The following is a 13,310-nucleotide window of genomic DNA, read 5'->3' on the forward strand; positions in this document are numbered from 1 at the left end:
GGATGTTTTTGTGCTGGTCAAGGGCAGACAGGTCTGGAGTGAACCAAGGACTATATCTATTCCGAGTTCAACATTTTTTGAGTGGGGCATGCTTATTTAAGATGGTGAGGAAGGCACTTTTAAAGAAATGCCAGGCATCATCTACTGACGGGATGAGGTCAATGTCATTCCAGGATACCCCGGCCAGGTCGATTAGAAAGGCCTGCTCGCAGAAGTGTTTTAGGGAGCATTTGACAGTGATGAGGGGTGGTCGTTTGGTCGCAGACCCATTACGGATGCAGACAATGAGGCAGTGATCACTGAGGTCTTGATTGAAAACAGCAGAGGTGTATTTGGAGGGCGAGTTAGTTAGAATGACATCTATGAGGGTGCCCGTGTTTACGGATTTGGGGTTGTACCTGGTAGGTTCATTGATAATTTGTGTGAGATTGAGGGCATCAAGCTTAGATTGTAGGATGGCCGGGGTGTTAAGCATGTCCAAGTTTAGGTCACCTAGTAGCACGAGCTCAGAAGATAGATGTGGGGCAATCAATTCACATATGGTATCAAGGGCACAGCTGGGGGCAGAGGGAGGTCTATAGCAAGCGGCAACAGTGAGAGACTTTTTAAGAAGTATTTTAGAAGTAGAAGCTCGAATTGTTTGGGTACAGACTTGGATAGGAATTCAGAACTCTGCAGACTATCTTTGCAGTAGATTGCAACACCGCCCCCTTTGGCAGTTCTATCTTGGCGGAAAATGTTATAGTTAGGGATGGAGATTTCAGAGTTTTTGGTGGTTTTCCTAAGCCAGGATTCAGACACGGCTAAGACATCCGGGTTGGCAGAGTGTGCTAAAGCAGTGAGTAAAACAAACTTAGGGAGTAGGCTTCTAATTTTAACATGCATGAAACCAAGGCTTTTACAGTTACAGAAGTCAACAAATGAGAGCACCTGGGGAGTGGGAGTGGAGGTAGGTACTGCAGGACCTGGTTTACCCTCCACATTACCAGAGGAGAAGTAGGATAAGGGTACGGCTAAAGGTTATAGGAACTGGCCGTCTAGCACGTTCGGAACATAGAGTAAAAGGAGCAGGTTTCTGGGCACGATAGCATAGATTCAAGGCATAGTGTACACACAAAGGTAATGTAGGATGAGAGTACATTGGAGGTAAACCTAGGCATTGAGTTAAAGGTTAGCTGAGTTAAAGGTTAGCTGATGACCGCTAGCAATGGTTTGCTGACTGTAGCTGGTAGGTAGTTAGCTGGCTAGCTTCTGTTGAAGGATTCCAGATCCGAAGTAAATAGAAATACTTTAGAAAAAAAAACAGATCCATGCCACATTGGGTGAGGCGGGTTGCAGCAGAGTATTTGGAAGCTGAGGTTTAGGAAAATATTTTAAAAAGATATGCAAAGAAAAATATGTAAATATACAAGGGACACAACAGGACTAGATGTCCGACTGCTACGCCATCTAGGATTCTAATCAATGCCACTCTGACATTGCTCGTCCTAATATTTATATATTTCTTAATTCCATTATTTTACTTTTAGATTTGTATGTATTGTTGTGAATTGTTAGATACTACTGCACTGTTGGAGCTAGGAACACAAGCATTTAGCTACACCTGCAATAGCGTCGGCTAAATATGTGTATGCGACCAATAAAATTTGATTTGAACAATGAACACAACACAGGGAAAGGGGGAACAACAGACAATGAGGGCAAAATCGGTTACCTACACAATAAAGATTGGAAACTGCTAGGCAAAAACACAAATACATTGCTGGCAATTGAGCACTTATGCCAAGTGTCATGCCAGTGAGAGAGAGAGCGAGATGGAGAGAGAAATACACTTTTGGTTGGGCTTCCTTGGTGTACAGGTTTTCTGGCTGAGGTGTTGGCTGCAGTCCCTAAAATCACTAAGGAACTATCGTGGTCCACACACATCAACACAGTCATGAAGCGGGCACGGCAACACCTCTTCCCCCTCAGGAGGCTGAAAAGATTCAACATGGGCCCTCAGATCCTCAAAAAATTATACAGGTGCACCATTGAGAGCATCTTGACTGGCTGCATCACCACCACTTGGTATGGCAACTGTTCCGACCACAAGGCACTACAGAGGGTAGTGCATATGGCCCAGTACATCACTGGGGTCTAGCTCTCTGGCATCCAGGACCTCTGTACCAGGCGGTGTCAGAGGAAGGCCTTAAAAATTGTCAGACTCCAGCCACCCAAGTTATAGACTGTTCTCTCTGCTACGGCACGACAAGCAATACCGATGCACTATGTCTGGAACCAACAGGACCCTGAACAGCTTCCACCCAAAGCTATAAGACTGCTAAATAGTTAGTTAAATAGTTAACCATTAGCTACCCGGAATATCTGCATTGACCCTTTTTGCGCAAATCTCTTTTGACTCATCACATACGCTGCTGTTACTGTTTATTTTTATTTGATTTATTTAACTTTACCGTTACATATATGTACATATCTACCTCAATTACCTCGTACCCCCCTGTACATGGACTCGGTACTGTCACGACTTCCGCCAAAGTCAGTTCCTCTCCTTGTTCGGGCGGCGTTCGGCGGTCGACGTCACCGGTCTTCTAACCATCGCCGATCCACCTTTCATTGTTCCATTTGTTTTGTCTTGTTTTCCCACACACCTGGTTTACATTCCCTCATTATTTGATGTGTATTTAACCCTCTGTTCCCCCCATATCTGTGTGTGGAATTGTTTGTTTAGTGTATGTGCACGTTAGACTGGTTGCGCTGGGGTACGTCAACCTGTATTGTGTTTAGTGTTCTTAGTGCCGTGTGTTTTGTTCGCTGAAAGAAAAGGCTCCGTTTGCTACCCAAATTCTGCTCTCCTACGCCTGACTCCCTTACAGCCAGTTACCCATACCTAACAGAATTCCACACCCGAGTATGGAGTCAGCAGGAGCAGGTACCTATGGTAGCGGAGTCGAGGAGCGTGTCCAGGAGCACACGGCATTGATTCACCAGCTCAGCGCCGCCATATACCGCATCATCCAGACGATGGACCACTGGGAGAGACAGAGGGTCACTCCAGCGCCCCCACCAGCACAACAGGGGTCTCCACTACTCACCCCCTCCACATCTGGTTCCAGTGGGATTCGTATCGCACTTCCCAGGGAGTACGATGGGACGGCCTCACGCTGCCAGGGTTTCCCACTGCAGCTGGATTTATATCTGGCGTCCGTCCACCCGGCTCCCTCAGGCCGTGAGAAGGTGTCCGCCCTCGTCTCGTGCCTCTCGGGGAAAGCCCTGGAGTGGGCCAATGCTGTGTGGGGAGAAGGAGATGCGGCGCTGGATCACTTCGAGGATTTCACCCGCCGCTTCCGGGCATTCTTTGACCACCCGCCCGAGGGTAGAGCAGCGGGTGAACGTCTATTCCACCTGAGGCAGGGGACGAGGAGCACGCAGGAGTTCGCGATGGACTTTCGGACCCTGGCCGCCGGCGCGGGATGGAACAACAGGTGCCTGATTGACCACTATCGCTGCAGTTTGCGCGAGAACATCCCTCGGGAGTTGGCCTGCAGGGACACCACCCTCACCTTCGACCAGCTGGTGGACCAGTCCATTCGGCTGGATAACCTGCTGGCCACTCGCGGACGTCCATTGCGGGGTCTGTCGGTTCCGTCCCCAAGCACCACCGCACTGATGCCCAAAGAGCTGGGAGGTGCTGCGCTCAGGAAAACTGGAGGAAGTTCTGTCTCATGCACCGTCTGTGGCCGCAGAGGTCACACTGCTGGTCGGTGCCGGGTTGGTTCCTCTGGGGGTCGAGGCAGCAGGCAGGGCACTCTGGCGGCACCCCAGGTGAGCCGGCACCATTCTCACCCAGAGCCCTCTGTTGCACAAATGTTTTTGTATGTTACTTTTTCTGAGTTTTCCCCGCATTCCCAGCATAAGGCGCTCGTCGATTCCGGCGCGGCTGGGAATTTTATAGACAGAGCATTCACTCATAGTTTAGGGATCCCCATTGTTCCAGTGGATGTTCCCTTCCCAGTTCTAGCCTTAGACAGTCGACCATTGGGGTCAGGGTTGATTTGGAGGCCACTGCTCCCCTTGGCATGGTGACGCAGGGGGGTCACAATGAGAGAATCAGTCTCTTTCTCATTGACTCTCCTGCGTTTTCCGTGGTGCTAGGCCTACCCTGGTTAGCCTGTCATGACCCCACTGTTTCATGGCAACGGAGGGATCTCACGGGGTGGTCGCAGGAGTACTCGGGGAGGTGTTTAGGGGTTTCCGTTGGTGCTACTACGGTGGAAAGTCCAGACCAGGTCTCCACCGTGCGCATTCCCACTGAACATGCTGATTTGGCTCTCGCCTTCTCCAAAAAGAAGGCGACTCAATTACCACCTTATCGATGGAGGGATTGTGCGATAAATCTCCTGGTAGACGCTGCACTTCCCAGGAGTCACATGTATCCCGTCACAGGCGGAGACGGCGGCTATGGAAACATATGTCTACGAATCCCTGCGTCAGGGGTACATTTGGTCCTCCACTTCACCCGCCTCCTCAAGTTTCTTTTTTGTGAAGAAGAAGGAGGGAGGTCTGCACCCGTGTATTGACTATCGAGGTCTAAACCAGATCACTGTGAGCGCTTACAACCTGGTGCGTATCCGGGAGGGAGAAGAGTGGAAGACGGCGTTCAGTACTACCTCAGGGCATTATGAGTACCTCGTCATGCCATACAGGTTGATGAATGCTCCATCAGTCTTCCAAGCCTTTGTAGACAAGATTTTCAGGGACCTGCACGGGCAGGGTGTAGTGGTGTATATTGATGACAGACAGACAGACAGACAGACAGACAGACAGACAGACAGACAGACAGACAGACAGACAGACAGACAGACAGACAGACAGACAGACAGACAGACAGACAGACAGACAGACAGACAGACAGACAGACAGACAGACAGACAGACAGACAGACAGACAGACAGACAGACAGACAGACAGACAGACATGGATAGAGACAGACATGGATGGAGGGATAGGGGGATTGAGGGAGAGAGTGGTGGAGAGGGAAGGGGGAAAGACAGACAGACAGAGAGACAGATAGGGGGATTGGGGGAGAGAGTGGTGGAGAGGAAAGGGGGAAAGACAGACAGACAGAGAGACAGATAGGGGGATTGCGGGAGAGAGTGGTGGAGAGGGAAGGGAGAAAGACAGACAGAGGATATTGCATGATTCAGTATTCAACTAATTGACCATTAGAATAAATGACCATGAGTCTTCCTGTAATTTGTGATCAGCCAGTTCTGCGGAGCATCAACAAAAACAACAACAGTGGTGGCTGGCAGACCGCCACGGTAACAACAACACCATACGGACAGGCCGAGACCATGACTTCATTAACGGTCCTTAGTTGTCATTAGTTGCTAATGCCATGGTGATGAGTCTTGAGAACCTGGGCTGGGGGCTGGTGGTGATGAGTGTTGAGTCCCTGTGCTGGGTGCTAGTGGTGATGAGTGATGAGTCCCTGGGCTGGTGGTGATGAGTGATGAGTGCCTGTGCTGGGGGCTGGTGGTAATGAGTGATGAGTCCCTGGGCTGGTGGTAATGAGTCCCTGGGCTGGTGGTGATGAGTCCCTGGGCTGGTGTTGATGAGTGATGAGTCCCTGGGCTGGTGGTTATGAGTGATGAGTCCCTGGGCTGGTGGTGATGAGTGATGAGTCCCTGGGCTGGGGGCTGGTGGTGATGAGTATTGAGCTCCAGTGCTAATTGCTAGTGGTTATGGGTGTGTATATCTCCTTTCTCCTGAAGTTTGCTCTCGTTCACTACTTTCCACAAATCTGAAAGGCAAGTGTTAGTGGGGGTTTCCACCATATTTCTCATACCAGTCATTTCCTTTCAAACCAATGAACAAGTGAGAACAATAGGATGGAGAGATAATTGGGACATAGCTGCCCATTTGAGCTGCCCACTGAGACAGCTCTTGCCGGGGACTTGTTTGCAGTGTTGGCCCTAGACGGTACCCCCTAGTGTTGGAGAGGTCAGTTGAGTTTAGCCGGTCCATGACTGCAAACATAGGCAGCAACATCGATTTGTTGACATCCTATTGATTCATTGAAGTCAAAACAAAGGAGCAGATTCACTCTCTATTTCACTCTACCTGCCAGTTTTTCTCTCTACACTACTGATACCTCCTTCTCTTTCATCTGCTCATTCTCTCTCTCTTCTCTGTATTCTATCTCTTCCTCTGCACCACTTATTCTCTCTCTCCTCTGTATTCTCTCTCTTCCTCTCACCACTTATTCTCTCTCCTCTCTGAATTCTATCTCTTCCTCTGCACCACTTATTCTCTCTCTCCTCTGTATTCTCTCTCTTCCTCTCACCACTTATTCTCTCTCCTCTCTGAATTCTATCTCTTCCTCTGCACCACTTATTCTCTCTCTCCTCTGTATTCTCTCTCTTCCTCTCCACCACTTATTCTCTCTCCTCTCTGAATTCTATCTCTTCCTCTGCACCACTTATTCTCTCTCTCCTCTGTATTCTCTCTCTCTTCCTCTCACCACTTATTCTCTCTCCTCTCTGAATTCTATCTCTTCCTCTGCACCACTTATTCTCTCTCTCCTCTGTATTCTCTCTCTTCCTCTCCACCACTTATTCTCTCTCCTCTCTGAATTCTCTCTCTTCCTTTGCGCCACTTATTCTCTCTCTCCTCTCCGTATTCTCTCTTCCTCTCCACCACTTCTTCTCTCTCTCCTCTCTGTATTCGCTCTTCCTCTCCACCACTTCTTCTCTTTCCTCTCCGTATTCTCTCTTCCTCTCCACCACTTCTTCTCTCTCTCCTCTCCGTATTCTCTCTTCCTCTCCACCACTTCTTTTCTCTCCTCTCCATATTCTCTCTTCCTCTCCACCACTTCTTCTCTCGCTCCTCTCCATATTCTCTCTCTTCCTATCCACCACTTTCAAGGTATCAGGTTGATTTGGCCCGTCTCATGGTTCCGCCATACTAATGAATCTGTGTTTTATCCCTTGTTTACTGTCAACCTTTACCCCGGCTGTTCTGTTTCTGGATCAGTGGAGAGGTTTTCCCTCCCTGTTTCTACTGGTCTAATGAAAGAGTCACAAGTCCTAATTTCGTCAAGCAGTACAAGTTCGCGGATCGTCCTTATTTTTACAGAACAAAAATATAAACGCAACATGTAAAGTGTTGGTCCCATGTTTCATGAGCTGAAAGATCCGAAACATTTTCCATATGCACAAAAAGCTTATTTCTCTCGAATTTTGTGCACAAATTTGATTACATCCCTGTTAGTGAGCGTTTCTCCTTTGCCAAGATAATCCATCAAGAAGCTGATTAAACAGCATGATTATTACACAGGTGCACCTTGTGTTGGGGACAATAAAAGGCCACTCTAAAATGTGCAGTTTTGTCACAGAAAACAATGCCACATATGTCTCAAGTTTTAGTTTAAGTTTTAGTTCCGTTTTAGGACCACTATTGTTTTCACTATATATTTTACCTCTTGGGGATGTCATTCGAAAACATAATGTTAAATTTCACTGCTATGCAGACGACACACAGCTGTACATTTCAATGAAACATGGTGAAGCCCCAAAATTGCCCTCGCTAGAAGCCTGTGTTTCAGACATAAAGAAGTGGATGGCTGCAAACTTTCTACTTTTAAACTCGGACAAAACAGAGATGCTTGTTCTAGGTCCCAAGAAACAAAGAGATCTTCTGTTGAATCTGACAATTAATCTGGATGGTTGTACAGTCGTCTCAAATAAAACTGTGAAGGACCTCGGCGTTACTCTGGACCCTGATCTCTCTTTTGAAGAACATATCAAGACTGTTTCAAGGACAGCTTTTTTCCATCTACGTAACATTGCAAAAATCAGAAATTTTCTGTCCAAAAATGACGCAGAAAAATTAATCCATGCTTTTGTTACTTCTAGGCTGGACTACTGCAATGCTCTACTTTCCGGCTACCCGGATAAAGCACTAAATAAACTTCAGTTAGTGCTAAATACGGCTGCTAGAATCCTGACTAGAACCAAAAAATTTGATCATATTACTCCAGTGTTAGCCTCCCTACACTGGCTTCCTGTTAAGGCAAGGGCTGATTTCAAGGTTTTACTGCTAACCTACAAAGCATTACATGGGCTTGCTCCTACCTATCTTTCCGATTTGGTCCTGCCGTACATACCTACACGTACGCTACGGTCACAAGACGCAGGCCTCCTAATTGTCCCTAGAATTTCTAAGCAAACGGCTGGAGGTAGGGCTTTCTCCTATAGAGCTCCATTTTTATGGAATGGTCTGCCTACCAATGTGAGAGACGCAGACTCAGTCTCAACCTTTAAGTCTTTACTGAAGACTTATCTCTTCAGTAGGTCCTATGATTAAGTATAGTCTGGCCCAGGAGTGTGAAGGTGAACGGAAAGGCTGGAGCAACGAACCGCCCTTGCTGTCTCTGCCTTGCCGGTTCCCCTCTTTCCACTGGGATTCTCTGCCTCTAACCCTTTTACAGAGGCTGAGTCACTGGCCTACTGGTGTTCTTCCATGCCGTCCATGGGAGGGGTGCGTCACTTGAGTGGGTTGAGTCACTGACGTGGTCTTCCTGTCTGGGTTGGCGCCCCCCCCCCCCCCCCCTTGGGTTGTGCCATGGCGGAGATCGTTGTGGGCTATACTCGGCCTTGTCTTGGACGGTAAGTTGGTGGTTGGAGACATCCCTCTAGTGGTGTGGGGGCTGTGCTTTGGCAAAGTGGGTGGGGTTATATCCTGCCTGTTTGGCCCTGTCCGGGGGTATCATCGGATGGGGCCACAGTGTCTTCTGATCCCTCCTGTCTCAGCCTCCAGTATTTATGCTGCAGTAGTTTATGTGTCGGGGGGCTAGGGTCAGTCTGTTACATCTGGAGTATTTCTCTTGTCTTATCCGGTGTCCTGTGTGTATTTAAATATGCTCTCTCTAATTCTCTCTTTCTCTCTTTCTGTCTTTCTCTCGGAGGACCTGAGCCCTAGGACCATGCCTCAGGACTACCTGGTATGATGACTCCTTGCTGTCCCCAGTCCACCTGGCCGTGCTGCTGCTCCAGTTTCAACTGTTCTGCCTGCGGCTATGGAACCCTGACCTGTTCACCGGACGTGCTTGTTGCACCCTCGACAACTACTATGATTATTATTATTTGACCATGCTGGTCATTTATGAACATTTTAACATTTTAACATTTTGACCATGTTCTGTTTTAATATCCACCCTGCACAGCCAGAAGAGGACTGGCCACCCCTCATAGCCTGGTTCCTCTCTAGGTTTCTTCCTAGGTTTTTGGCCTTTCTAGGGAGTTTTTCCTAGGGAGTTTTTCCTAGCCACCGTGCTTCTTTCACATGCTTTGCTTGCTGTTTGGGGTTTTAGGCTGGGTTTCTGTACAGCACTTTGAGAATATCAGCTGATGTACGAAGGGCTATATAAAAATAAATTTGATTTGATTTGATTTGATTTTGAGGGAACGTGCAATTGGCATGCTGACTGAAGGAATGTCCACCAGACCTGTTGCCAGAGAATGTATTGTTAATTTCTCTACCATAAGCCACCTCCAATGTCGTTTTAGCAAATATGGCAGTACGACCAACCAGCCTCACACCGCAGACCACGTGTAACCATGCCAGCCCAGGACCTCCACATCCGACTTCTTCACCTGAGGGATCATCTGAGACCAGCCACCCAGACAGCTGATGAAACTGAGGAGTATTTCTGTCTGTAATAAAGCCCTTTTTGTGGGGAAGTAATAAAGCCCTTTTCGTGGGGAAAAACTCATTCTGATTGGCTGTGCCCCTGGCTGTGCCCCTGCCCAGTTATGTGAAATCCATAGATTAGGATCTACTGAATTTCTTTCGATTGACTGATTTCCTTACATGAACTATAACTCAGTAAAATCGTTGAAATTGTTCCATATTGCGTTTATATTTTTGTCCAGTCTATATTGTCCCTGGATCAACCAACCAGCAGTCACTAGCTTAGTTACTAAACCAGGTGCTATTTCGTCTCAGATAAACAATGTCAAATAAAATAAAAACAATCGTATGACATAGCACATTCTGAGGCCTCGGTTTGCTACTCACCAACTGCTTAGTCAGGATCTTCACAGAGCCACTGTCTTCACAGAGCCAGGGTCTTCACAGAGCCAGGGTCTTCACACAGTCCGGCCAGTGGATAAATAGACTGGCTTGACGAGTCCGGAGAGTAAGGTAGATGTTGAGTAGTATTGATATTCAGGACAGCCAGCTGAGAGTGAAGGAAGATATGTCCCAGAGCAGGAGATGTTTGGGAAGTTTTGTCTACGGCCTAAAAGGTTTGTAGTACAACAGGTGTGTAGTACAACATGTGTGTAGTTCTGTTTTTGAACATATCACCGCTTCCTCGCAGGTCGCTGGGCAAACGTACAGTTATTCTGGGAGAGAGAGACAGGAATACACACCAATCATCTGCACTGACACTGGCATGCCAGGAGGGGCTGGGGGGGGGGGGGGGGGGGGGGCTGGGAGGAGGCCAGGGGGGTTTAATGGTGACTGAAAGCCAGCTCTCACACACACACACAGAACACACACACACAACCCCCCTACAGTTGGTCAGAATGGCAAACGTGCCAGCTTAGCAACCTGGCACCTTGGCTGCTACTGGCCCCTACCAAACCCTACCCCACCCTACCCCACCCTACCCTACCCTACCCAACCCTACCCCACCCCACCCTACCCAACCCCACCCTACCCCACCCCACCCTATGCTACCCTACCCTACCCCACCCCACCCCACCCCACCCTACCCTATCCCACCCTACCCTACCCCACCGTACCCCACCCTACCCTACCCCACCCTACCCTACCCTACCCTACCCTACCCCACCCCACCCTACCCAACCCCACCCTACCCCACCCCACCCTACGCTACCCTACCCTACCCCACCCCACCCCACCCCACCCCACCCCACCCTACCCTACCCCACCCTTACCCTACCCTACCCCATCCAACCCTACCCCACCCACCCCACCCTACCCCACCCTACCCTACCCACCCTACCCCACCCCACCCTACCCTACCATACCCTACCCCACTCTACCCTACGCTACCCTACCCCACCCCACCCTACCCTACCCCACCCTACCCCACTCTACCCTACGCTACCCCACCCTACCCCACCCTACCCTACCCTACCCTACCCCACCCCACCCTACCCAACCCCACCCTAATCCACCCCACCCTACGCTACCCTACCCTACCCCACCCCACCCCACCCCACCCCACCCCACCCCACCCCACCCACCCTACCCTACCCCACCCTACCCTACCCTACCCTACCCCACCCCACCCTACCCAACCCCACCCCACCCTACCCCACCCCACCCTACGCTACCCTACCCTACCCCACCCCCACCCCACCCCACCCCACCAAACCCTACCCCACCCTACCCTACCCTACCCTACCCCATCCCACCCTACCCCACCCCACCACACCCTACCCCACCCTACCCTACCCACCCTACCCCACCCCACCCTACCCTACCCCACCCTACCCCACCCTACCCCACTCTACCCTACGCTACCCTACCCTACCCTACCCCACCCTACCCTACCCTACCCTACCCCACCCTACCCCACCCTACCCTACGCTACCCTACCCTACCCCACCCCACCCTACCCTACCCTACCTCCTACCCTGGCTCATATGAGAGTGTGATGGATAGATAGGGGGGGTTGTGTAAGGGAGTTCAGAGTGGGTGGTTGGTGGTGAGCCCTAACACTCCTCTGTCCTATTGGGAGAGTGATCACAGTAACAACACTGTCATCTGTAGAGACATCTGTTGCTGGCCCAGAGCCCTGTTAAACTCAGCTCACCTCTCCAGCACCAGGGGGTCCAGGCAATGGCTGCAAACAACACCCCCTGCCCTGAGTCCTGGGGATACTGTTTCATTTATATAATACATTGTTTTATTATTGTCTTGTTACTTATTTCCGATAAGTATAACAGCATAATTGCATTAACTTGGTTCCAGGATATGTACAGTACTGCAGCAGTGTTCAGGCTATCTCATAGTAGTTCCTACCTTTCTCAATAAAAATTATATTGTACATTAAAATAATAAAATGATGCTGAAAATGTTTCATAAGTTAATATACTTTAGTTTATTTATTTCATTCAGAGCAGATAAAAGTTCCTACAGTAGGACTGCATACAGTAATGGAACTTCAGTTCTTAAAATCTAAATCAGTCATAACCAAAAATCCTCAACAACAGAACAGGTCCCACTAACAGCTGTTCATTTTATTTGAGAATTGTGGCAAAAAAAATCATGAGCCAATTTCCGATAAACGTCTATGAAAGTGACTATTACTGTTAATGCCATTTATTATTGTTATTTTCCTTCTTGGCAGCTGTAACTCCACTAATCCTGTGACATGCCTGTGAACAGACTACCAGCCAATGTGTGCCCTTCTATTCTTAGGCTTCCAGGAAGGTATCTAGCTGCAGTACACTTGGTCTTGGACCTGCAGCAGCAGCATTTTCCAATTAGCACTTTCACATTTTATGTTCTGATTCATAAGTTTATCATTCATGAATTCCCTGAAAACCGCAGACCAATCTTACTGGAAGAGATCCTATGGCAGGTTACGGTTACCAACATAGTTATAAAAAGGTTCATGTTTCCAAACTGGAGAGTTTGCACACTAAGGACCATCATGCCGAGAGAGAGAGATGACAGGATGGTCAGAATGTTCACAACAACACACTAACAACATCCCCATAGATTTAGCAGAAATGAGTCAGGCTCATGGTCTCGGGGTGAGGTAGCCATGCCTGTCACTTCAAAATCAATGTCACCCTTGGCCCAAGAGGAAATTCCCTCTTGGTCAAGATGTTTTTTCCTGTGGAAGACCACGGTTCAGATTCTACCCGTGACATAGACATGCTCTTGTCTAGTCCCTACTTCCCAACAACCAGGCTCAACAATTTCTGACAGACACACTTCAGACAGGAGTGTTTTATTGACTGGGTTCTCAGAAGTACTGTGTCTCAATCTGCCCAAATGCCAATTCTTTGTTAGAAGCAGGGAGAGCTGTACCATGAGCAAATCAAATCGAAGGTACTCAGTGGCAGAGCAGGGTAGAAGAGACTAGTTCAAGCAGACAAAAACCTCCAGTCTCCACAATGTCAATAACAAATTTAATGAAATGATCTGTAGTCTCTCACGACACACACTTATCTATTAAATTCAATTAAATGACAATAGGCCTTTGCTCAGGTGAGCGTGATTTGATTCAAGATGCTGAGTTGTGTCATAGGCGTCATAAGGAT

General features: G+C 48.7%; 1 protein-coding gene across 1 annotated transcript in view; it reads right to left on the minus strand.

Moving 5' to 3' along the window:
- The window catches only part of lepr (leptin receptor), a 115,872-nt gene extending 105,538 nt beyond the window's left edge, over window positions 1-10,334 (minus strand). Inside the window, exon 1 of the mRNA XM_014123299.3 lies at window positions 10,081-10,334. The gene's annotated coding sequence lies outside the window, so the exon portion shown is untranslated. The remainder of the gene's footprint in view (window positions 1-10,080) is intronic.
- Between the last annotated feature and the right edge of the window lie 2,976 nt (window positions 10,335-13,310).

This window comes from Salmo salar, chromosome 10, assembly GCF_965601325.2.
Source record: "Salmo salar chromosome 10, fSalSal1, whole genome shotgun sequence".
NCBI classification, from domain to species: domain Eukaryota; kingdom Metazoa; phylum Chordata; class Actinopteri; order Salmoniformes; family Salmonidae; genus Salmo; species Salmo salar.